At 43.4% G+C, this 26,301-nt stretch overlaps 1 pseudogene; it reads left to right on the top strand.

Moving 5' to 3' along the window:
- Nucleotides 1–562: 562 nt before the first annotated feature.
- LOC115512944 lies at nucleotides 563–5,670 on the top strand (annotated as a pseudogene).
- The last annotated feature ends 20,631 nt before the right edge of the window (nucleotides 5,671–26,301 follow it).

Raw genomic sequence — 26,301 nt, 5'->3', positions numbered from 1 at the left:
GCTTCCTCCCAGCAGACCCATTTGGTTTTACTTCCCTCCTCTGCATAAGATCCAAAAGGGGCAACAGTAAACAGTGACCTTTAAACAAGAGAAGATATGTCAATTCTAGGTATGAAAACATATCCAGGGGAACATGGGTGGCTCAGTCAGTTAAGCATCCGACTTTGGCTCAAGTCATGAACTCATGGTTCAAGGGTTTGAGCCCCACATTGGGCTCTGTACTGACAGCACTGAGCCTGCTTTGAATCATCTGTCTTCCCTTCTCTCTGACCCTCCCTCTCCTCTACCTTCCCCTCCCCCTCTTCCTCTCTCTCTCTCTCTGAAAACTAAACACACCAAAAACAAAAACACACCTAGCATTAGGAATCATGCATGTGCTGGCAAAGGAAAGTCACATGTGTTGGGATCTGTGTGCTGTATGGAGACAGGACTCAAAGAGAACTCCAGATGTGTCACAGACCTGTATAGGAGAAATCACACCAGGCCAGCTGAACAGGAAGTGAGACTTTATTCAAGACTCCTGCAACAGGGAAGAGAGAGAGAACTTTACTCTGAATACAAGATGGGTTTTACAGCCACAGGCAGGTAAAGGGAGTGGATTGGAATATTACCCAAGACTGGGCCTCCTGGGTGGCTTCCAACATCCGCTCAGGTCATGATGTCACAGTTCGTGGATTCAAGCCCTGTGTCGGCTGTGTGCTGACAGCTCAGAGCCTGGAGCCTGCTTCGGATTCTGACTCTCTCTCCCTCTGCCCTTCTCCAGGTCATGCTCTAACTCTCTTTCAATAAATAAATAAGTATTTGAAAAGTTAAAAGGAAAATGATCCAGGTCAACCTGAGGGGCATTTCCGTCACTGGCCTGTGTGTCAACTGGACCAAATACATCATCTTCATGCCCAAGGACCCTGACCTTCGGAAGGGATTTTATTCCAATATTCCCATTTCACCATCCAGGAGCTCTTTACAGAACAAAGAAGCTGTGGAAGCAGAGGGTAGTCTTCATTCTGTAGGTCGTCAAAGGCAGTCTAGGGTAGATAACTGTCACCACACACACCCTTGCTGTGTGCCTGGATTTTCCCATGTCATTTATGGGGCATCACCCAGCTGTGCACTTCAGTGTTCATTGTATGGAGTGAATGAGCCGAGATGCTGCTTCTTTCCCTCTAAGCAATTTGCCTTCAGGAACTCCAGAGAAACAGAACCAATAGGAAATAGTCATCTATCTATCTATCATCTATCTGTCCGTCCATCATCTATTATCTATAACCTATCTTATCTAGCTTCCTATCACCTATCTATCACATATCTATCAATCTAGCTAGCTAGCTCTCATCCACCTGTCACCTATTTTTCTTATTCTATCTATCATCAATTATCTATCATCTTATCTATATATCTAGTATCTATCTATGTATATATTATCTATCTACCTATCTATCTATTTATCTATCATCTATCTATTGGAGAGATTCCTTTAAAATAATGCACTCTTGGGGCTGTGGAAGTTTGGTGAGTCCTACGGTTGAAGGGGAAGGCTTTCTGGCTGAGGTCTCAAGAGAAAGTTGCAGTTCAAATTGGAAGGCTTTCCACCATGGAACTGGGAAGAGCCAGTGTTGCAGATGGAACCCAAGGGTACTCTGCTGGAGAGAGCCTCATGGCCTGTGAGAGTTTGGCCTTTCACACAGGCCTTCAACTGATTAGATGGGGTCCACCCACATTGGGAAGAACAGTGTGCTTGACTCAATGTCCACTGATTTCACTGATAATCTCATCTAAGTAACATTCGCATTGAAACATTCATAATGATGTTTGAATAATTATCTGGCCACTTGGCCCAGACAAGTTAAAAGCAGTCAACCACACTGTTTCCTAGAGCATGTCTGTTCCAATTGGAGCGACTTCTCCTTTGCTCCCTCTTGGCTTGGCATCCCTCTGGATCCATTTACTTTGGGGACCTTGTGAGCACGCTGCATTGATATATTTTTCTGATTTTCCTCTCCTTGATTTAGCTCCCATGCAATGAGTCCCCACAGCAGAGAATGGATTTTGCAAAAATGCAATCATGTAGAATGAAATCTGTTCCTCTGGCATACAAGTATTCTCTTTATGGCCTGTCTCTGAGGCCACTGAAACGCTGGCCACATTTGGGATTTCCATGCCTCCCTCTCCCACCTCCTTGTCTGATGCACACAGTGATTTTCATGCCTCGGTGACCCAACTTTTCTTGGCAGATTGACAATATTTTACTCATCTTTCTGCACTCTGAATGTCTGTGTTCCCACAAATTCATCCATTGAGATGATAACCCCCAAGGAGATGATGTTAGGAGGAAGGGGCTTTGAGAAATTAGTAGGTCATGAAAGTGAAGCCCTCATCAATGAGATTAGTGCCCACTTCAGAGAGGTTCCTGAGAGATCCCTTGTCCCTTCCACCGTGTGAATACACAGCATGTAGACAGTCATCGGTACCTTGAAAGAGGGCTCTCAGAAGAACCTGACCATACCACAACCGGACATCACATTTCCAGCCTCCAGAACTCTAAGAAATAAGCTGATTTTGTTCCTAAGCTATGCAGTCTGTGGGCCAGGAACTGAATTGGGGCTCATGGCCACCTGAGATTTCTTCAGGGAGGAAGCCAGAAGTTTGTCCTGACAAGTACAAGGCTGTATGGCTCTGCAGAAGCTCATCATGAGCCCAGACCTCAGCCTTTCAGAAACGCTTGGCCACACCCTGGAGCCAAATGCTATGCCTGACCAGAACACTAACACACACCCTCAACTCACTCCTCTGGGAAGGTTAATCCCTACATGGCTGTTATTTCTGAGGCTATGTCCTCCAGTGGCTTGATCCTAACCCTACCCATGGTTTTGGCCCTCAGGGGCACACCCACTAGGTCTCCTCAAAAAACTGAATCAGGACCCATGCCAGGCACACAATGATTCAGTGAGAAGCCCAGAAGTTCTTCATGCCACGTCCAAGGCAATGATGGGCTAGTAAGTCTTTACTAGACATTGCAGAGGAGATACCAAAATAATACCAACACAATATTCATCAATCACAGTAAACCGAAGGGTGCTTGGGTGGCCCAGTTGGTTAAGTGTAGGACTCTTGATCTTGGCTCAGGTCATGAAATCAGTGTGTGTGAGATTGAGTCCCGTGTGGGGACAGCACAGAACCTGCATGGGATTCTGTGTCTCTGCCCCTCCCCTGCTTACACACACTCTCTCTCTCAGGTGTGACCAGACAGTTTGAAGGATGAAGCCCCAGGAAACAGCAGCCAGATACCTTCCTTGCAAGGTTCCCAGGAGCCCATTCAGGTGAGTGAAAGACCCTCTTCTGGGAAAGTGCCAGAACCTCGGGATATTTTGGAGACCTTGAGAAGAAAAGAGTTAACCCAAATCAGTGGGAACTGCAGGCAATGTCTGATGGGAAGTATCTGGCTTGGCCTCTGCCCTTGAGGAGCTGTTAGAAATTAATCTGAGATTCCATAGTATAAGATCCAGAAAAATGGGTTGAAAATAGCCTACATGATCGAGGGCTATCCTTGCTGCACTTATGTAAAGAACCAGGACAAGAATTGTGAAAATACACTTACTTTGCAAACAAATTAGTCTCACTTGCACCATAGTTGGAAGTAAGGGGAATAATTTAGGTTTTCGTAGTTGTGATTTCAGCATTTACCATGACCTGAGTAGTTGCAAATAGAGTTTTTTTGTGTACAGACTTTCCTACAGTTGCTAAAGAAAACCCTCAATTGACAGAGACAGAGGATGAGTGGACACAGTACCACGGTCCTCAGTCCCCACAGGCAGGACGGGGATCACAGAAAATGGAATTCAAGTCATGACAGAGTGAGTTTGGAGACCATTAGCATGTATATTTGGGGTGGTTAACTTAAGAGAACAATGAAGATTCACCACACAGTTGTGTGGATGTTGGATTCTAAACCTGTTCGCTGTAAACTGTTTGCTGTAAACTATGTGAGGGCTGGATCCTTCCAGGCTCTTGCAACATCTCACAAAAAGTCTCCAAACCCATGTGTGCAATTTTCTCCTATTTCTGATTTGGAATCACTGAGGTCTAAACTGGCCTTTTCCCAAAGCCATGCAGGCTGAGGTGGGACAACAGGAGGCCTCCAAACCAACATCTAGTAATTTCCACCTGCTGCCTTCAGAACTCAGAACTGGGGTTATAATCTGCCCTAATCTTTAACCTTTGTCCTTTTGTTTCCACGGAAACACCCCTTAACATCCTGATACAAACACGTACACCCCAACTTTGGTGCACCTGCACCCCACCTCCTGAAATGAGACACAACCACAGGGCGCTGACCTCTTTGTAGGACTAAATAACCTGACTTGATGACAAAGGAAACACCACGACTGCAGGGCAGGTCCAACCCTGTTTACACCACATCCCCCAGGGCCTGTGAGCCTCAGGTCACTGACCTCACCTCCAGTTTCTCAACTGGGACAGGAAGGCTGGGCCACAGGGGAGAGAGAGCCAGCCTCTGTGCTGAAAGAGGTCGCTCAAGAGGCTGTCGTGTGTCTTCCCTGCACTGCGGGATCCAAGATAGCCCCTGGGGGAGGAAGGGAGGAGGGCCAGGTGAGAGCCACCAGGTGATTGGACACCTGGTTAAGATCAATATGACAGGCTCTTGGTGATTGGGCAAGTGAGCAAGATACGTTGAGAACTTCCTCTTGATTGGATACAGGAGTGACACCAAGATGAGAGCCACCTGGTGATTGGACACAGGAGTGAGCCCACCCTGAGAGAGTAGGAGATAGAAATGGGAGGTCCACTGTAAGTGGGGAAGCGCTTATAGAAGAACTTGAACAAAGAGTCTGGGTCTTCTTAAGAATGTATATTAGGGGGAGTCAAGGTCCTTCTTCCCCAGCCTTGCCAGAAATTGCTCTCTGGGACTGCCACGGAGGCAGGGTGTGGGGTGGTGGGCGGTCCCTGCTCTTTGCTCTCTGTCACTGCTCCTCAGCCAGCCAGGTCCAGGCTGCTCTGCCTGCTGAGGAGCCTGACACCCTTGCAGGTTGAGGCCTGGTCAGGCCGCTGTGCCCCACCCGCAGTCTTGGTGCTGCTGTGGGTGGGGGCTGCTGGTTCTAGCGGCCCCTGGTGAACCGCCCCAAGGAGCCCATGGAGGTGCTGAACACAGCACTGGGCATGCGTGCAACTTCGTTTACAACCTGCACTCCCCTGAGAGGAGCTGGATGCTCAAGGAGCTGCACCCCCTCCATTCCATTCCCATCGCCCAGGAAAAAATTGGAAGCGCCATCACCGACAACAGGATAACTGAGATAGGTATTCATCCACATTGCAATGTCTTTCATAGTGCTTGGCTTCTTGGGTAATGCGATTACTATTGTTGCAGGCATATTGAGATGTCTGTTGGGATTTTGGGGGAATATCAACTATGGCAGCTGCTGCTTTGGGAAATCTTGTGTCAGATTTATCTGGACTAGAATTTGCAGGCCCAGTTGAAGCTTTTGCTTCCAGATTAGGCTTGTCAGTTCCTGATTTTACACCAAAACAAGTGGACACGTGGCAAATACGTGTTAGTAGAAACATGGCAAAGCTGTTGGTGTGAGTATTCTAGGAATGTTTCCTTCGTTTCTCTTTGGAAGAGGTGAAGAAGATTAAAAACTGGAAAAGAAAAATTAACCCTCTTAGATTATCTATAAAAAGATGTAAACTAATGTACCCCAGTTACTAACATGCTGTCACAACAGTTAGGATTTAACACAATAAAAGTGTATGGAATATGGGATCAAATAATTCAGCATGTTTAATGGAAAACAGTAACTTGTGGCTTGGTTTTCACAGGACATCTTTTAAAAAATGTTTAGTATCATTTGTATGAATTGGTGAAATGCTTTTTTATCAATGGCAGTCAACATTTTAGCTTTTCTTTATATATCAAAATATCATTTAAGTATCAGTCTTTGATGTACTGTACTGAGTTGGGGTTTCCTTATTTGTTATTTCATGTGTGTGCATGCATGAAAGGGTCTTCCTTTGTGGCTGTTGTTCTCTAGTTATTTTTCAACCTTGAGACCTTTTTCCACAGTACTGAAGATATTTAGTCTAAGTTAAAGGTTTTTCTTTTTTCCCCATTTGACATCAATCTTCTACTGTTTTACAGTAAACATTTAGAATCATATTTCAGTCACTTTATTAACTCATCCTATTCAAGATAGATGCACACTTCAAGTATTTTACGTATCTATTACTCATTTTAATTTTCTGACCTCACTATCTCAAGAGCCAGAGGTTAATCAGAATGAGTTATGTGGTGTCCCTACTACATAAAAGTATAAATGTTAATAAGTGTATTTTCACTTGTTTTTTTAACCTTTAATTCTTCAATTTTGAGTCAATACATGGTCATTTCTAACTGCTTAGGTGAAGAAATGATTACTTTAGGGTTTTTTATAAATCAGGAGTATGGAATGAGGGTAAAATAAGGGGGTTGAAATGTCACTTGGAAATTATGACTCTAAAATCTTTTTTTTTTTTTTAGAGAAGAAGAAAATGGGAACTGTTGAGAAGGCTTGTGGTATAAGCGGTGAAGTTGTGGTGTTTAGAGGGTTGATGAGATAAAATTATATTGTTTGGGATGGATTTCTTTTCCCCAAAGTGTCTTCTCATCTGCTTTGAACGACTCTGAGTACTCCATACTCATAATCCTGGTGTCTTATCTCATTTAGTGAATTTTATTTCCGGATAATTACATGGAGCTGAAAACTATATATTTTATATTTTGCTTTTTTTCTATGAATAGTCTAGTAGTCCAAGTGATGTGAGGAGAAATCTTTTTTGTCTTCTTTTTTCTTTTGTGATGTTCAAGTAATGTTCTAGGTTGAAATTACTTATGTTCAGCCTTCCATACATGAAATATAGCATAACTATATATGAATCATAAGTTTTACTTTTAGCATATGCTAAAATTACTCTTACTTGTAAGAGTAAACACCATGGAGAAGAAAAGCTGAAGTGAAAGTTATTGTTTGGACTTTTAAAACCTGAGAACAAACTGAGGGTTGATGGGGGATGGGAAGGAGGGGAGGCTGGGTGATGGGCATAGAGGAGGGCTCCTGTTGGGAGGAGCACTGGGTGTTGTTTGGAAACCAATTTGACAATAAATTTCATATTTAAAAAAAGAAAGTTACTGTTTGGGCCACTGAAATTATTTATATTCTAAATAGAGACACAACAGAAGGGACACTTCTAAGAAGGATATATTTTCAGCTATCTTATTTTGAAGTTTTATTTAAACATAATTACTTAGACCTCTTATTTTCAGAGGGGCTGTTTTTTCCTACAAACCCATTTGACATAATTTTTGCTCTGTGAGTTTCAAAATAATTTAAAGCTATCCTTTAATCATAGATTTCGAGGAAAAGGAAGAAAATAAATCATATAATGTAAAAATTAATGTATAACTTTCTTATTATGAACACGTAATACAACAGACTCATTTGATCAAATTAGAATTACAGAACTTGAGTCCTTAAATGGAAATGTGGTTTTATCTTCCACCTAGTACTACACACACACACACACACACACCAAAAAGAATTTCTTTGTTACTTTAGCTGATAGGATTCAAGTGCTTATTTAAACAACTTGGGGAGTGGGGGTAAACATATACATGCTTTTGTTCCTAACTTGTATATTGCAAGTCCTTTCTGTTTTCTAAAAAGTATTTTATTGTGATACTTAGATTTTTCTTATTCATTAGATCCCATATCCAGAGTCCTTGTCTGTGAGTATAGAAAGGGCTTTTGATTGTTGGTTTCCACTTTTTGGTCTTGAAAGTAGTCCTACAGAAGCTTTCAGCTGAGCTGAATGTCTGCAGAATTATTTGAGGTGTCAGAACATAGTATATATTTCCTTCATGTTGAAAGATCTTTTAATTTATTGAAAGAAAAATTCAACTCATTCAGATAATTAATTTTCAAAAAATGGAGACCTTTTGCCTTAAGTTTACATCTTTTCAAGATCTTATTCTACATGAGTATTGGTGCTTTGTAACTTCTGAAAAATGGTACTCTTTAAGATAGTGATGTCATAAAATCATTGTTTCATGGTACTTGTCACAAATAACCTTACTTCAGATTGAAACTGGAATCTTATTTCTCATGTTAGCTATTTCTTTGTTGAAAGCACCATAACTTTAGTTAAACAGAATATGAGCTACTTTAGTACTGTTTGTTCAAAAATTATGTATTACGATTTGTTGACATGTTGATTCATGTAAATTGGGTGCATTGTAATTATCAGGGAATACTATGAAAAATTATATGCCAACAAACTGGGCAACTGGGAAGAAATGGACAAATTCCTAAACACCTACACACTTCCAAAACTCAATCAGGAGGAAAGAGAAAGCTTGAAGAGACCCATAACCAGCGAAGAAATTGAATCAGTTGTCAAAAATCTCCCAACAAATAAGGGTCCAGGACCCGGTAGCTTCCCAGGGGAGTTCTCCCAGATGTTTAAAGCAGAGATAACACCTATTCTTCTCAAGCTATTCCAAAAAATAGAAAGGGAAGGAAAACTTCCAGACTCATTCTATGAAGCCAGTATTACTTTGATTCCTAAATGAGACAGAGACCGTTATGAGACCGTTTACGAGACAGAGTAAAAAAAAAGAGAACTACAGGCCAATATCCCTGATGAATATGGATGCAAAAATTCTCAATAAGATACTAGCAAAACGAATTCAACAGCATATAAAAAGAATTATTCACCATGATCAAGTGAGATTCATTCCTGGGATGCAGGGCTGGTTCAACATTCACAAATCAATCAAAGTGATACATCACATTAATAAAAGAAAAGATAAGAACCATATGATCCTGACAAACGATGCAGAAAAGGCATTTGACAAAATTCGGCAATATTTCTTAAAAAAAAAAAAACCCTCGAGGGGCGCCTGGGTGGCGCAGTCGGTTAAGCGTCCGACTTCAGCCAGGTCACGATCTCGCGGTCTGTGAGTTCGAGCCCCTCATCGGGCTCTGGGCTGATGGCTCAGAGCTTGGAGCCTGTTTCCGATTCTGTGTCTCCCTCTCTCTCTGCCCCTCCCCCGTTCATGCTCTGTCTCTCTCTGTCCCAAAAATAAATAAACATTGAAAAAAAAATTAAAAAAAAAACCCTCGAGAAAGTCGGGATTCAAGGAACATACTTAAACATCATAAAAGCCATTTATGAAAAGCCCACAGCTAACATTATCCTCAATGTTTTTTCCTGAGCTTTTTCCCTGAGATCAGGAACACGACAGGGATGTCCCCTCTCACTGCTGTTGTTTAACATAGTGTTGGAAGTTCTAGCATCAGCAATCAGACAACAAAAGGAAATCAAAGGCATCAAAATTGGCAAAGATGAAGTCAAGCTTTCACTCTTTGCAGATGACATGATATTATACATGGAAAATCCGATAGACTACCAGAAGTCTGCTAGAACTGACACATGAATTCAGCAAAGCTGCAGGATACAAAATCAATGTACAGAAATCAGTTGCATTCTTATACACTAATAATGAAGCAACAGAAAGACAAATAAAGAAACTGATCCCATTCACAATTGCACCAAGAAGCATAAAATACCTAGGGATAAATCTAACCAAAGATGTAAAATATCTGTATGCTGAAAACTATAGAAAGCTTATGAAGGAAATTGAAGCAGATATAAAGAAATGGAAAAATATTCCATACTCATGGATTGGAAGAATAAATATTGTCAAAATATCAATACTACCCAAAGCACTCTACACTTTCAATGCAATCCCAATCAAAATTGCATTAGCATTCTTCTCGAAACTAGAACAAGCAATCCTGAAATTCATATGGAACCACAAAAGGCTCCGAAGAGCCAAAGTAATTTTGAAGAAGAAGACCAAAGCAGGAGGCATCATAATCCCAGACTTTAGCCTCTACTACAAAGCTGTCATCAAGACAGCATGGTATTGGCACAAAAAGAGACACACAGACCAATGGAATAGAATAGATACCCCAGAACTAGACCCACAAACGTATGGCCAACTCATCTTTGACAAAGCAGGAAAGAACATCCAATGGAAAAAAGACAGCCTCTTTAACAAATGGTGCTGGGAGAACTGGACAGCAACATGCAGAAGGATGAAACTAGACCACGTTCTCACACCATTCACAAAAATAAACTCAAAATGCATAAAGGACCTGAATGTGAGACAGGAAACCATCAAAACCCTAGAGGAGAAAGCAGGAAAAGACCTCTCTGACCTCAGCCGCAACAATTTCTTCCTTGACACATCCCCAAAGGCAAGGGAATTAAAAGCAAAAATGAACTACTGGGACCTTATGAAGATAAAAAAGCTTCTGTGCAGCAAAGGAAGCAACCAGCAAAACTAAAAGACAACCAACGGAATGAGAAAAGATGTTTGAAAATGACATATCGGACAAAGGGCTAGTATCCAAAATCTATAAAGAGCTCACCAAACTCCACACCCGAAAAACAAATAACCCAGTGAAGAAATGGGCAGAAAACATGAATAGACACTTCTCTAAAGAAGACATCCAGATGGCCAACAGGCACATGAAAAGATGTTCAGCGTCGCTCCTTATCAGGGAAATACAAATCAAAACCACACTCAGGTATCACCTCACGCCAGTCAGAGTGGCCAAAATGAACAAATCAGGAGACTATAGATGCTGGAGAGGATGTGGAGAAACGGGAACCCTCTTGCACTGTTGGTGGGAATGCAAATTGGTGCAGCGGCTCTGGAAAGCAGTGTGGAGGTTCCTCAGAAAATTAAAAATAGACCTACCCTATGACCCAGCAATAACACTGCTAGGAATTTACCCAAAGGTTACAGGAGTACTGATGCATAGGGGCACTTGTACCCCAATGTTCATAGCAGCACTCTCAACAATAGCCAAATTATGGAAAGAGCCTAAATGTCCATCAACTGATGAATGGATAAAGAAATTGTGGTTTATATACACAATGGAGTACTACGTGGCAATGAGAAAAAATGAAATATGGCCTTTTGTAGCAACGTGGATGGAACTGGATAGTGTAATGCTAAGTGAAATAAGCCATACAGAGAAAGACAGATACTACATGGTTTCACTCTTATGTGGATCCTGAGAAACTTAACAGGAACCCATGGGGGAGGGGAAGGAAAAAAAAAAAGAGGTTAGAGTGGGAGAGAGCCAAAGCATAAGAGACTGTTAAAAACTGAGAACAAACTGAGGGTTGATGGGGGGTGGGAGGGAGGGGACGGTGGGTGATGGGTATTGAGGAGGGCACCTTTTGGGATGAGCACTGGGTGTTGTATGGAAACCAATTTGTCAATAAATTTCATATATATAAAAAAAATAAATTAAAAAAAAAAAGAATCAGGTGTGGAGAGACGGTTGGGCCCACCCCCTCTTTAGGGTCTGGATCCTTTCATCAGGGCTCCCTGATCAGAGACCTCCCCAGGGGCCTCCCTTGGCCTCTTTTGATGGACCCAGCTCTTGCTGGCAGGTATAACCCTTATCTGCCATAGCCCATGGGCTCTGGGCTCCACACTGTGGCTGACTTCTGTTCTGGGTCCTGGAATGCATGGTGAGTTGATTTCAGAACTGTCCTCAGCCCAGGGAGCTCTGGCTACACGACTCTCAGTCCCCTTCTGTCACTTGTCCCAATTCCTACCCTGCTGCTCTGCTGCACACTGACAGCACTGACCTCCTTCCCCTTGGTCTGGCCACTGCCTGCTTTCCTGCCTGTTAGTCTAATTCTTCCCAAGAACTCCTTGCCTTGTGGCTCTCTGTTATCTTAGAGCAGCACTTTGAGATTGTGTCAAGAGCATTTGCTTCAAGGGGTCATGGCATTTTAAGGCTAGCAGTGATACAAACCTGCCATAATTATTTCCTGTTGTGTCAGAAACAAGAAACAGGAATGATTTTTGCTCAAAAACAAAAACAATAGCAACAACAACAACAACAAAACACAAACAGAGCCATGGAGGTACAGGAAATATTCCAGCTGTCTTGTGGGACAGCACAAAAGGATAACTGACCGGAAAATAGTAACCCTGCAATGGGTCTTGATAGTACTGTTGAAATCAGATGATTTTTGAGAAAAAACAAACAAAAAAAAAAAACCTTTCCAATGCTTGGCTGTAATCTAAAGGAAGTATTGCACTTTATTGCTGTGATTTTCTTTTTATGAGGCTCATAAAAATTTGTCTCTAAATTCCAATGTGCTGAAAAGTTATTACAGATTTAGCCAGTATATTTCAAAGTATGGAAAATATACTTTTCTTGGTTATGATTTCTGGATCCTAATAATAATTAGTAGTAATAAATACCACCCTTCAATAATAATAATAATAATAGTACTCTTCCTCGTCTCCCACCAACACCCTTCCCCCTACCCCACCCCTGCTGCCCAAAGAACTTTCAGGTTACTCTTCTTTTCTGTCTCCCTTTGAGGTGGATGATGTCACTGCCCCCACTGGGCAGAACAGGGGGTCTGCAACACACAGTTTAAATGGCATGGGTTGCAGTTAGAACCCAGGTATATTTCTTCTTCTGGGAAACTCTGCTGCCTGGGATTTACATGGTTTCAACTTCTGGTGGCATGCAACATATAGTTGCCACTCCAGGAGTTTTGGCATCATTACTTGAGAGGCAGGCATCTATGTCGACCTGACCCAGGATGCACGCTTGGTTTCAGAAGGCCAGGTTTTCATCATTTTTCCCACAGTCAGCCATACAGGAGGTTTCCTGCCTGGATGGAATGTAGACTATGACTATTTAGAATCCCAGTCATTACAGCGCGACTGAGAGGTTAGGTCATCCTTGCAAGAACACAGAGCTGGAGTATGGATCAAGGTTCCGCTTCAGGAAGCAGAATCCACTATAGCAAACTGCAGGAGGAAGGGATTTGTTGCAGGGAATTGACTGCCTTGAATTATTAAGAGTTCTGATCACGCTGTTCTCCAGATGGAGGTTTCACAACTGAGTGTCTGAAAGCCATACTAGAGAGCTGGACCACCCAGGAAGCTGCTACCTCTTCTACAGTGATGGAGCAGCATCCCCAGGACCACGTTGGCACTGCCATGCTTAAGAGGCTGCCTCAATCAAAACCAGCCACACTGCTGTGATCTATACCCACACATGGGTGTTTAGTCCTGCTCCTGACACCCATGAAGCTGGCTGGAACCTTGGCTAAAACCATCATAGAAGAACTGAGTGCCTCTTGGACGTGGCTTGCTGTGGAAGGAGTGACAACAGAACTATGACCTCTGCCTCACTTTTGCTTTCCAAATTTCCCAACAGTACATCTAAATGGCCCCACTCAACTCACATCTGGAACCTTAGCCATGAGAGATCTGGGAGATGTGGTTCTGGCTTTGCATCCCCTGCAGGACAGGTGGGCACACTGGGAGGAGAATAGCATGTGTGCTGAAAGCCAATCCTTTGTGTCCTCCATGCTTGATGGTCAGTAGAAATGGGCCTTGATTTTTGAGTCAGCTGACGTGGACAGGAATGAAGTTATAGCCAGAGCATGGAATCGTCATAAATCTTTCAGGGTTTATGTGTTAATGACTCCAGATAACAGACGGCAAGGAGTTAAAAGCAGCAAAGGCCACAGGATTGCCCTCTGGTTTCTGCTTAACTTCTTTGGGACTATTAAGCTGTAGCTGCAACATCCCAAAGGGGAGTTCTAGAAAATTCTAATCTCACTGGATGCTATTAGGGGAAATGATACATTATAGTCCTAGTTGTAGTCTTTACTATACTAATATGCGTGTGAACCTCTCCTCAGCGAGAATACAGAATGCAAGTTTCTCCCAACCTGGTCACAGGAAAGCCCTGCTTTTAAGAGACATAGAAGTAGTGTTCCCTAACATATGTGGGGGAACACACATTCCTTCTAATTCAAAGAGGAAGCAAGGGAGTTCCTTGGAGGAGGGATTTATTTTATTTCCAAGGAACTGAACCTTTTCTGTAGCCTCAATCAGGAACATTTACCATAGAAATGATAGGATTTCCTAAAGGGAGGGTGACGCTGTGTCCTTCAAGGAGAACCAGAAAGGAGGGGACATTCGCCTGCCTAGTGAAATGAGCCTGTGTGGACAGGGGAGGTTCCCTTAGGCACCCAGATGGCACATTTAGGGGCCTCTAAGGAAGTAGGCTTGTAATCACTAGAAGTTACAACAATAATAAAGTGTTAATCAGCGATAGGCCACATCTCATGTGTGTTGTTGATCTGTTACAGAAGCAGGTGGTGTTGCAGGGAGGGAACTTCATTTAGCTCAAGGAAAATAAAGTCAGCAGGAGAGGGAGCTCAGAGTCTCTGATGAGTGTCCTGGGTAGAGAAGGGGAGGCAGGGATGAGTGCAGGGGACCACTGTGAGTGACAGCTGCAGCTGAGGGCAGGGGAAGACAGACCCCCACTTAGAAGAATTTGCAGCCAGGATGGCGGCAAAATCCCAGCGATGGAGATGAGGATTGGACCAGTAGTAAATGTAGTCAGTAAGCACCTTCTGAAACTCCAGGGATGCAGAAGAGGGTAAGAGGAGAACCCTTCAGAGATGGACTTCTCTCTTATAGCTCATCTTCCATTGATTTTAATTTTCTGCCTTTACCATCTGACACAGAGGTCATCTGTGGCAAGGGTGTGTCATTCTCAAGCCAGCCCTTTATGAAGTTTCAGTCAAAGCACTGAAATGATGCACCAGGTTTTTGAAAAAATCTCAGTGTACACCTCTGTTTCTGAACACCAGGTGGGTTCCCACAGGAGGTCAGTCCGCCATGCCTTAAGTAGATTTACAGGCAGCTTTCCCAGGAACGGGGACATGGGATTTACAAGATCAAAAGGTGGAAGTTATGTCTCTGTGGTCATGAGCATGTTTCTGACTCCTTATATCTTTACGTGCTCTGGTTCACTGACCCTGAGATTATGGGATGGATGGCAGTTTCTTATGTATACAAAGGTAAATCATGGGTATCAGTCATTCTCCTCCAAGTCAACCTGAGGAGCAGATGGGGCAGGGAACTGTATGCACTACACAGTGGGTATTATCACCACTGCTTCCCCTTTGTGTGCTCTTTGGGCTGAAATCCCTCCATGCTGATTCAGTTACTGAAGCACTATCTCCCACCTCCCACCACTGTAAGCTCTTTAATAAATGGAAGTTTTTGCATTATGACTAAATGCAAACTTTTCCTAAATGCATGGAGCTCACTGCTTACTCTCCATCCTGAGCAATTATCACACGGTCATGGGAGATTTCAATCCCTTCTCCATTCATGCTTAGACTCTCAAGACAGCCATTAAATTTTGATATCTTGAATCTTTTAAGGCTTTTATTGTGGAAATTTTCAACATCAAAACTAAAGAGAATAGTAAAATAAATCCCATGTTGAATCTATACTTGTACGCAGTTCTTCTTTCCCCTGGATTATTTTGAGGAGAAAATTATCATTAAATATATTTTGATGTTACTCTACCAGCCCTCTTCTTTCTCTACCTTATCTCTCAATATTTTTACAAAAAAATTTCCAAACATTGCATCATTGTGGACTTTTAACTCCTGTGAGAGGCTTTTCAGATTTTTCCCAGAGTGACTAAATGAAATTCAGATCCTTCTGTAGGTGTATCCAGAGTGCCTGCCCTACCCACAGTGTTGTGCTAGTGTGGGAGTGGGCCAGGTTTTGATGGCTGGGGTAGAGAAAGGCAATGGATGTAAGTTTAAGAGAAGATGAGGGGGCGCCTGTGGGGCTCAGTGGGATTCTTGATTTCGGCTTAGGTCATGATCCAGGGATGCAGGATCGAGCTACATGTTGGGCTCTTCCCTGAACATGGAGCCTGCTTAAAATTCTGTCTCCCTCTGCCCCTCCCTGCCCTTAAAAAATGTGGGTTCTGTCCTGGCTGCACCTAAAGCCTAGTCAGTGTAACTCTGGCTAATAGAAGTGGGCACAAAGGGAGTACCTAGTGAGCATCTGTTCAGAGGAGCTAGAAGGGTTCAACTGACAAGAGGGTGTGCCATCTGGGTGTTTGGGGACAAAGGCTTTGAGGAGAGGCACAGAGCATGGATTGGATTTGATTTATTTTATTTTATTTTATTTTATTTTATTTTTTAAAGTTTACATCCAAATTAGCATATAGTGCAACAAGGATTTCAGGAGTAGATTTAATATTTTTACCAGTATGATTCTGACTAAAGGAATCTGTTGGGGGCCTATTGAGTAACTCAGGAATCTCCAGGTTGAAGCAGGGCTGGAGAACCACAGTCTGTCAGACTACAGGAAGCCCGGCCCAAGTCAAACCACAGAAGCTCTCTGGCTTGATTATGGCCCCAGGTTCAGCCATGATTGCTGCTGGATTCCTCCCCTGGGACTGAATCCTAAACTGTCCCTATGTCCTTGTCACCCCTTGAGTTTTGCAGTTCAGGTGGGACCATCTGGGGGAGGTCATATCTCTGAACAGAGGCTGCCAGGGGGAGGGGGAGAGGACAGTCTGTCTCCTTCAACTACTCTAGAAGATATGGGCTCTGCCTTCCATCAAGAGGCATGCGATGGGGTGGGGGATGTTCTTCCGAGATAGAAAAGGGTTTTGATGCTAAGCCCCTCAAAACAGAAGTGTCCACTCTGAGCATCACTGTCTTCATGGACTGTTCTCTCTCCACTGCTCTCAGCAGGGTCACAACATCTTCGTTTTCCTTAAGAAAGCCATTTACATTCGTCACTCCTGTTTTTCTGTTCCCATGGCAACCTCAAGAGCCCAGGGCCCCCTCACCAGCAGGTGTCTCAGAGCATCTGAGCAGGTTCCTTCTGGTGGCTCCCACCTGCAGGCCTCCCACTCGGGGCCGCTGCTGCACCCATCCCCACGAAACAGCACAGTGGCTCGAAAATTCTTTGCTATCCTCCTGTTGCCTGGAGGATGAAGACTGACTCCTTCCATTGGCCCTGCCTTCCACAGTCGACATCTGGTCTCCATTTGCAGCCTTGTCTGTCATTCTGGAAACTCTTCTCCCTGACTAAGCAGGTCCCCAGCTACACCCTGTGCCTTGCTGGCTTCGTGCTTTGTCCACTGACTGTTCTGTTGTCCAGAAGACCTTAGTTGCTGCTGCCTACACAGCAAAGTTCTCTTCCACTCAGGTTCCGTGTACATCCCCAGAGAGAGGGGACTGCCTGCATTCAGCCTGTGGCATGTGTGTGCATTTACTGGGCCCCTTCATGCCCCACGTGTGTTCATGTAGACTGATGAGCTCATCGGACAGCATGCTGCAGCTCCTCATATTTCTCTTACACGCCAGCACTGTGCTGAGCACATGGGAGCTCCCCGGACATTTGATGCTTTATTTTTTCAAAGAAGGAATGAAGAGCGGAGGGGACATTAGACCCAGGGAAGGTCAAATGTAAAACACAGAGGTAGAAAACCATGAGCCTAAGTTGAGGTCAGGCAAGCTGGCATGGAAGGTGACTTTGGGAAGATGGGGCAGTTGTGTATCTGCTCTGTTTGTGGAGTACACTTGGGTTGTGTGCTCCGGGCGTACTCTGAGCACCACCTGGTTTGAAACAATGTTCCGAAGGAGGCCAAGAGTCCAGCAGCGAGGCTTTCTGGAGATTTCAGCATGTTTTTGTTTAGATAGAGGCAAGAGTGGCATGTGCTCGAGCACCAGTGGGGAACTTTGAGATAGATCATTGTGGTCTTTGCAGCAGGAGGGTTCAGAGAGCTCAGAAATGCATAGGTGTCACTAATTCACCTTCCCACCCTGCTGGCTGGGCTTGCTGATGACAGGTGACTTCTCATGGGCAGCATCCTCAGGCATTCAGGAAATCACCTTGACGCAGTCCACGGCCTTCTGCCCACTTTCCCATAAGACTCGTTCATCTGTCCAGAAAAGTGTTTAAAGGAGGCCCTCAGTTTGGGCTGATGATTTACATCCCTCACAGAACCCTCAGGGCCATGTCCACAGCAAAGATCAAGTAGGGAGGAATGAGAAGGAAGAGTAGGGGCACCAAGAGAGTGTCGGGCTGGGCAACTGGTGGAAGCAGAGAAGTGACCCATGCCTCCTGAGGCCTGTGGTGAGTGGGCAGTGGAAGGAAAGGCCCATGAGAATGACTGCCATCCGGTGGGGTCAATGTGCTGGGGCTCTGAAATGAGGTTGTCCTTCAAGATCAGCCTCTATCTCCCTCATCACAGCTGGCTCGTGTCTTTTCTGCTCAGGGCCTCCCCAGAAGCCCATCTTCTCTTGCCTCAGGGGCAGGCCCCTTTGCAGACAGCCATTCATCCCTCTGCAAACACTCACTTGAATTATGGGTCCTCTTTTTTTCAACAGCCAGGCTGGTGCTTGGAGGCTGGAACAGGCTTGTTCTGTGTATGCCCTAGGGTACTTAGCACTGTGCCAAACAGCATGGGGGGAAAGGGGAGGGCCCAGCTCTAGGGCCATAATCCTGCCTCTCTGCTTCCAAGTGAAGAAGACTTTGCCTTCAGTGTGTTCATTTGTAAAAAGGACACAAATGTATCTCATTAAAGAGGTCAACCTATAGTGGGCATTCAGCACGTGCTGTCCAAATGAGCACCCCCTCCCCTCCCCTGCAGCCCATACATGTTACCACACAGGATCCGTGCATAATAGTTCTGTCGATACACGCTGGTAGATGGTGATGAGAGTTTAAGGACATCTGTTTTTGAAGGTTTCTTTTAGGGCTCTGACTTCATCCTGCTAGCATTCGGATCTAGAATCACTGGGGGGGCCTGGAACTTATGCTGAGGGATTAAGGATGCAGGTTTGATGATAAAGGAAGATTAAGGTAACTAATTGCTTTGCTGAGAAATGAATATCTGGTGAATGCCAGGTAGAGGCCTCTTAAGAGAGAGGAAGTTAATCATTCAGTAAAGGGAAAGATAAAAATTAATAGGATAAACCTAAGAGGAAGAATAGCTGGGATGAATGAGGCAGCCTGGCAGGGTGTCAGGGAGGCAGCTTTCTCACCTACTTCAGTGTGCCAGCTGCTTTTCTTAACCCTGGGGTGGGGGTAATGCCAGTGCTCAGAGTTGATGCGAATACAGACTCGGCTGTGTATGTGAGACACTCTCCCCATTGCCTGGCACACAGTTCGATGAGGTGACCACTTCCCTCTGAAGGGGAAATACCTGACCATTTTCAAAGTGGGTCCAATCCTGTTATCCATGCTCCTTTCTGGGCCTGGGTAGACTCAAGAACTTAGACGGACAGGAGTGCCTGTTGACGGAATCAAGTTGTAAGGGTTTGGCTGCATGCTGAGAAGAATGTCTGCCAAGAAATATAACTTTTGTAGCATAAAGGGTGTAGATTGGGTGTGTTTTCACAAGTTGATTTCTGTTCTGGTTCATTTTCACTCGTGGTCACACGATAGGGTGTTGGTGTGTTCCTCCAGAACACAGACAGCTGTGACGGTAGCTCCCCAGTGGCGGTGAGAGTAGGCCTGGCTGTCTCCGGGTACTCTAATGGCATTTGACTGCCCTCAGACTGTGTGGGTAAATGGTGCATGGGACCAAGAAAGACAGCCATGTGGTGATTTTAGAAAGAGTAACTGTAGGACACGAGGAAGGCCTAATTCATTCTTTACTTCTTCAGTTTGGTTCGGAGAAAAATGCTTCTCTGAATTTATGCAAAGTGATCATGTTTTATTCATTTGGTAGAAGTAACTCTTAAAGCATGTAGGGCGGGTGATGTAAGCTTTGCCATCTCAGCTGAGTCACATGTTACAGAGCCCTTCTGCTCTGTTAAGGGCTGGGGAACCCAAGTGGAGGAAGGCACGCTTCCCATCCCAGTGTGTCGGGGAACCAGGAGTTGTCTTGGCAAGATGAGATAGGTACAGGGGTACAGAAGTTCTGTGGGGCACGGAGGATGGAGCCACTAATATGGAAAGGTGGGGGCATGAGCAAGGGTTCCAGAGGAGCCGGTGTGTGGGCCATGGCCAAGGCTCTCTGCATGAATATGTGTCCATGAGGAAGGCCTCAGGTGTCGAAGGCACTTGACAGAGAGTCACAGCACTTTAGGATGGCTGTCCTGGACATGCCTGAGCCGGGGCAGTCTGCCACACAGGTGTGTTTATTACATGGACGTTGCCCCTGCATGGTACCCAGCACCGTTACCTCATCTGAGTCATGGTAACCTCTTTCAAATACATGTAGCTCTTGCCTACAGGTGGTCTACACAGGCTCAAGCACCTCTCTGCTCCATTCTGTCTCCTGGGAGTCTCACCTTCTTATCCTGCTTCAAGGATAGTGTGACCAACCACCTGAATGCTTGTTTTTCCCCTTCCGCTTCTTTTCTGTATTCCCCTTCCCTGGCTTTGGATATATGTCGGATTTATACTTTTGAATCAAGACATTGGCTTTTTTAAACTGGCAAACAGCACAATATACATATTTTCCATATAAGTGTATATCAACTCAAAATTGCCTCTTAACAAAGGAGTAAAATACACACCCATTTTTATTTGAATGGATTATGGAGAAAATGTACACACTTGGTAAATAATCCTGAGATAAATATAAACGTGTTTGTAGGTGACCAGCAGTGACCCACTGTAGCCCATAGCTTCATGTGCTGCAGGGGTATACCTGCATAATAATGACCATTAACTGGATTGGTAGTATCATTACATGTAATATTATGTCCTTTGAAATAGCTAAAATTATATTAAACATACACTTAAATAATTTAGCAAGTTCTTTAGTTCCATACCTAATATAGGCATTTCTATTGGTTTCATCTATCCATCCATCCATCCATCCATGTAATGTGAGCATCCCCCAGATTCTTATCTCCTACCTTTAGACCTCTTGTAGAATTTTCCACAGAACACTGCCTGGTAAACACTGTTCAAGGCTGCATGTCCATGGGTCTGAGGAATCAAAGCTCCACCTTTTGGTCCGCCTGCCCATCTTGGTCCATGCCAAGAGAAATAAGTCATTTGGTGGCTTTTATTTTAAATTTTTATTTACAAATCAGAGAATGAGTTTACGTAGGTTAAAAGGATGAATGAATAACTAGTGTTAGAGAATAGCATGCGGTTGACGATCTTCAGAAGAAAAAGGTGCATTTTGTCCAAGATAACTGCTGTCTGTCTGGAGGGGCACCAGAAGATGGTGTCACGTTTTCTACAACTGCATTTGGGGACTTTCATGGCAGAGATTACCTCTGCCTCCTCCCCTGGTCTGTGTAGCTGAAGTAAGAGGAGCCAAGGGGAAGCTTAGAGGGACATAGATGAGAGGGAATATTGCAGTATGGTGTATGATTGGAGAGAGATCCTTTCTCAGCCGCCAAGATATCTTTTTGTTAGTCTTCTATAAATTCCACCACTAGGGATTCAGTTCATTTAGAATTTGCCATTAATGATTCTGATGAGCACTGCTGTTAGCCAGGGTATGGTGGGAGAAACACCCTTAAAAATTGCTAGAAGGATCTAAATTTGCCCAATATTTTATGTAGTTTGGCAATATGTATGTCAATCATTTAAGAAGTATGTGCGTTTTCTTACCCAGCAGTTGTACTTCTATCAATCACCACTAAGGACATACCTGGGCAAGCACATAAGAGCCACATGGATGGCTAGCCCCTGGTGATAGCCTAAATCTCCTTAAAAAATTAAGTATACTTTGTGTACCTATTCAATAAAATACTATGCACATAGTATGCACTATTCCACATATTGTTCTAATTTTCTTTGACTTGAAATATTATTCCGTATTGTTGAATGATCAAGCAGATTCCAAGTAATATGAGTTCATTTTTGTAAGAAAAACACACACAAATAGAAAGCATGAAACACTATATATTAAAATGATAAAATTAGTTATCTTTGAAGGAGAATATGGATATTTTTTAAATGTGTCTTTCTTCTCGTGTATACTTAAAATTCTAATATAAGCATACATTAATGGTATAAATATAATTTTTTATGGACAACCTTTCTTAAAGTACAGTCCCAAAGTGGTAGAAAACTGTCTTAGGTACCTATCGCTGTACAAAAAAACTACACTCAAACTTAGCTACTTTACACAAAAGACATTATCTTACAACTGTGGGTCAGGAATTCAGGAGAAGCTTAGTTTTTCTGGTTCTCACTCAGGGACTCTCATGAGGTAGTCAGTCTTCTGGCTGGGACTGCAGTCATCTGAAGGCTTGAGTGGAGCTGTTGGATCCACTTCGCAAACACTCTTTCATGGATGTTGGGAGGAGATCTCAGGTTTTGCCATGTGACCATGTCCATAGAGCTGTTTGAATGTTGTCACAATATGGCTGTTGGCTTCCCCCACCAAGAGTGAGCTGAGAGAGAGCAAGTAGGAAGCCACAGGGGCTTTTATGACTTAGTCTCTGAAATCACACATCATTTCAATTTATTTATTCATTAGAGGCCAGTCACTGAGTCCATCCATCCCACACTGAAAAGTAGGGTGGTAAACTCCCCCTTTGGAAGAGAGGGGTATGAATTTGTGGACATTTTTAAAACAACCATGAACATGTGAGATCATTCGCAGTCATTAGTTAGTATGGTTAGGATCTCTTCACTGGCAGCCATCTTTCCTCTCAGAGGATAATTGAAGACATTCCTACAGAATGAGAGTTTTGGTCTTGAGATTAGTATGAGCTTGGGTAGTATTTCAGGAATAGGAAGCCACTAAAAAGAAAGAGGAGTGAGTGTTTGGAATCTAGAAACTTGGTTCTACCATATATTCCTCACATACCATTGGTAAATCCAGGTTCTCTTTGGTTTTCCTGTCAGGTTATGCCATGGGTCAAATAAACTAATGCACTGCAAGGCCCTGTGTAAACCATAAAGCAATAAAGGAAGCTGGTTGTTGCTATCATTATCACCATGACCATTGTTGTTGTTGGAAGGAGGTACTTCTGTGAGATGAAGGAGTGGGGCATAAAAATGGACTGGGGATTGAAAACTATTCTAACAAGATTAGTATTCCCTAGGGCTTGCTCCAAGGAAGGAATGGAGAAGGCCTGTCTTGACCATAAACTCATGTGAGACTGTGACAGTTATAGGGATTTCTGTGAAGGACTGCTGTCTTGGTCTTTATGGAACACTGAGGCTTAGTCTTTGAGAAAGGCAACAGTTGGGGTAGAAAGTACCAAGAAGGCAACATTCTCTCACCTTTGGAACCAGAAAGTCCCTGTTTTCTTAGACTTGTTATCCATACATTTACTGCTTCAGGAAATATGTATTTATTCCCAGCTGGGTATCAGGCCCTCTACTAAGGGATGTGGCAACATGTTTAGGTAGGCAGGAAAGACTGATATGCCGTCATTTCGAGTAGAAGACTGAGCCTTGGCGGGTGGCCTCACCCCTGAATCCTAGGTTTGAGTTGCAGGAAATAGTTTTCTCAGATGGCCATATACTCTCAGAGTTCACATAGCCCTAAAAATTTTTTGTTTTTAGAAATTAAAGCTTTTTCCCTCTGCTGTTGTTTATAGGCTCTCATAGTGTCTGGCAAAGATAAAGCCAGGCAGTTGCATTCAGATGGCCATAATTTTACTCCTTTTTCCTTCCAAGTCTTAATGGCCCATACCACACCATTTCCAGAGGCCTTTTCATGCTCGTTCAGAAGTGACAGTCCTGAAGTTAATGCGGCACAGAGCAGCTACTGCCTAAGGTCTCTCTCTTGCTGTTTGCTGGGGCTGTTTGACACTAATATGAGGAGAAAGCTATCCAGCAAGTGGTTCTCTTTACTTTCACTTGCTGACAGGTATAGTGTAAGGTGAGTCTAAATATTCAGAAGTAATCCTGTGCTAATTAGCTCAGGCTGAACTGTGGAAGTTAAATTATTTTTGTTTAGTGGCTTGGGACTGCTGACTATGCACTAGGTGGTACGCCAAATAATGTGCAAAGGTTGTTATCATTAGATCCATTAATCTACAACAGACATAAGGAGGAACAATTGGTGCAAGTAAAATGCAATTCACAATCCCAAATATGAAAAACCAAAACAAACAAACAAAACAATGGAAAACAACAAATTTTGATGATGAGAAATTAGAAGCAGGTGGAAAACAGAATGGTGTTTCCTCAGAAAGTTAAACCTAGAACCTACTGTAAGATTCAGCAGTTCTGCCGCCGAATGGACACCCCAGGGAATTGAAAGCAGGGGATTGAGCAGATACCTGTACACTGCTGTTGATAGCAGCATTATTCACAATAGCCAAAAGGTGAAAACAATTCAAATGTCCATTGATAAATGAATGACTTGACAGGGTGTGGTATATGTCTGTAATGGGATTCTCTTCAGCCTCTAAAGGAAGGAAATTCTGGCACAGGCTACAGTGGGGATGAAGCTTGAGGACATAATGCAAAGTGAAACAAGCCAGACACAAAGGGACAGATCTTGCATCTTTCCACTAATATGAGGTACCTAGAGTGGTCACATTCATAGAGACATAAAGTAGAATGGTGGTTACTGGTGGTAGGTGGGGGAGGGATGGAGAATAAGTGTTTAATGGGTACAGATTCACTCTGGGAAGATGAGAAGGTTCTGGAGATAGACAGTGGTGATGCCTTGCACAATAAAGTGAACGTCCTTAATGCTTCTGAACTGTATACTTAAAATGATTAAATTAATACATGCTATGTAATATATATTTTGTCACAATAAAGTTAAACATTTTTTAATGCAAGTGGTTTACAAATTGATACTGCTAGGCCCAGACCTAGGCACTGGAGACACAGCATTGGACCAAACATTGGGCTGTGGGTCCCATAATTGTTGGCAATTTTGACATATAAACTAAGTGGAAAGTCGTGGGAAAGCTGATGAAAATCAAGTCTTTCTCATCCCCGGGGATTTGGGTCAGAGTTGGAGCTTCTGCCAGGGGAGTAGTGACTGATGTGAGGGGTACACTGTGCATGGCTCAGGAGACAAATCTGATATTGATCTTTGATCGTTCATGGTGCAGGAGAGAAGCCAGCTCATGGCTCTTCGAGGGAAACCGTCCATCCCCCGCCCCCCCCCCCGAAATTTGCAACATTTAGAATATGGGTGCATGAATAGACATAATTCTGTCAACAAACATTTACCAAGGCCCATTGGATGCCCAATCCATTTTGCACTAAGTGGCTGTAGTTAAGCAGGACGAGTCTTGCCCCCAAGTAGCTTCAAGTCTGGTTGGAGAGCCAAAATATATAGAAATGAAAGAATCAGGAAATAATAGCTAAAAAAATCAGGATATGTGGATCATATCAAGGCAAGCTATCATATAAAGGCAAAGCAGGATATGTGGATCCCTCAAGGCAAGCTATATGTGTCAACAATAGGTGCTGATTGAAAGATCAGATAAGCAAGGAATGGTCACTTTGGGCTGGAGAGGTATGAGGTCAGGGACCTTCTCAGAGCATGTAGAGCTGGGAGAAGGCCTTGACAGAGGGCCATAACTGAACAGGTCTGTAAACGAGGCTAGGAAAAGACTTTGGAAGAACCCAGAAGAACCCCGGATCCAAGTAAGGAATAGAAATACTAACTCAAGGGTTAGTTGTTAGTTAACACAAGCATTCATCTGTTTCTAATATCCAAAGTGTTATCTGTAGGGCTCATAAGTATTAAAAGGGGGAATTGGAGGCCAGTGGGCTCTGTGGTCAAATAAGTTTGGATAGTGCTAGAATAAGCAAATGAGATTTTCCTTGCTGCAATACTCCTCAGGCCTTTTATATGATGACATTCACAGTGACTTTCCCAGATGGGCATACATAACATGCAGCTTCCTGTTTATTTGACCACAAACCATGTATTTTCTCCAGGAGGTTCCTGCAGGAATAGGGTTGCAAATAATGTAATTGAGTTGGGGAAGTGCTAACCTAAATGATTTTACTTCCATGTGTTTTTTTCAGTGCAAGTCACTAGCAATAAAGTCATGTTTTCAGTGGTCTGAATGCCCAAGTGGATTCATTGGAAGGATTTTAGAGGGACTTCATTTAAAGAAACCAGCAAATAAGTGGCCCTTCCAGGATGGAGCTTGGATTTAAATACCGTCTTTGTTCAGAAGTTATTCCCCAGGATATGAATACACACATAACATAGGCTTTACAAAATATTGTTTCTGTTACTGTTATGCCCTTGCTTCTCTTAAAATATGGGGAAGAATTTTGTATCCACAGCATAGCCTCACTATACAGACAGGGCCTTGGAGGTTCGCTGGCACAGAGGACTTGCCAGATAAAATACAGGATGCCAGCTACATTTGAATTTCAGGTCAACTCTGCATAATTTTTCAGTATAACTATGTCCCCAATACTGCATGGGACATAATTGCACACAA

The sequence above is a fragment of the Lynx canadensis genome, chromosome B1 (assembly GCF_007474595.2).
Source record: "Lynx canadensis isolate LIC74 chromosome B1, mLynCan4.pri.v2, whole genome shotgun sequence".
Taxonomy (NCBI): Eukaryota; Metazoa; Chordata; class Mammalia; order Carnivora; family Felidae; genus Lynx; species Lynx canadensis.
The sequence above is the reverse complement of the archived record's forward strand: the minus strand, read 5'-3'. Positions and strand labels throughout refer to the sequence as shown.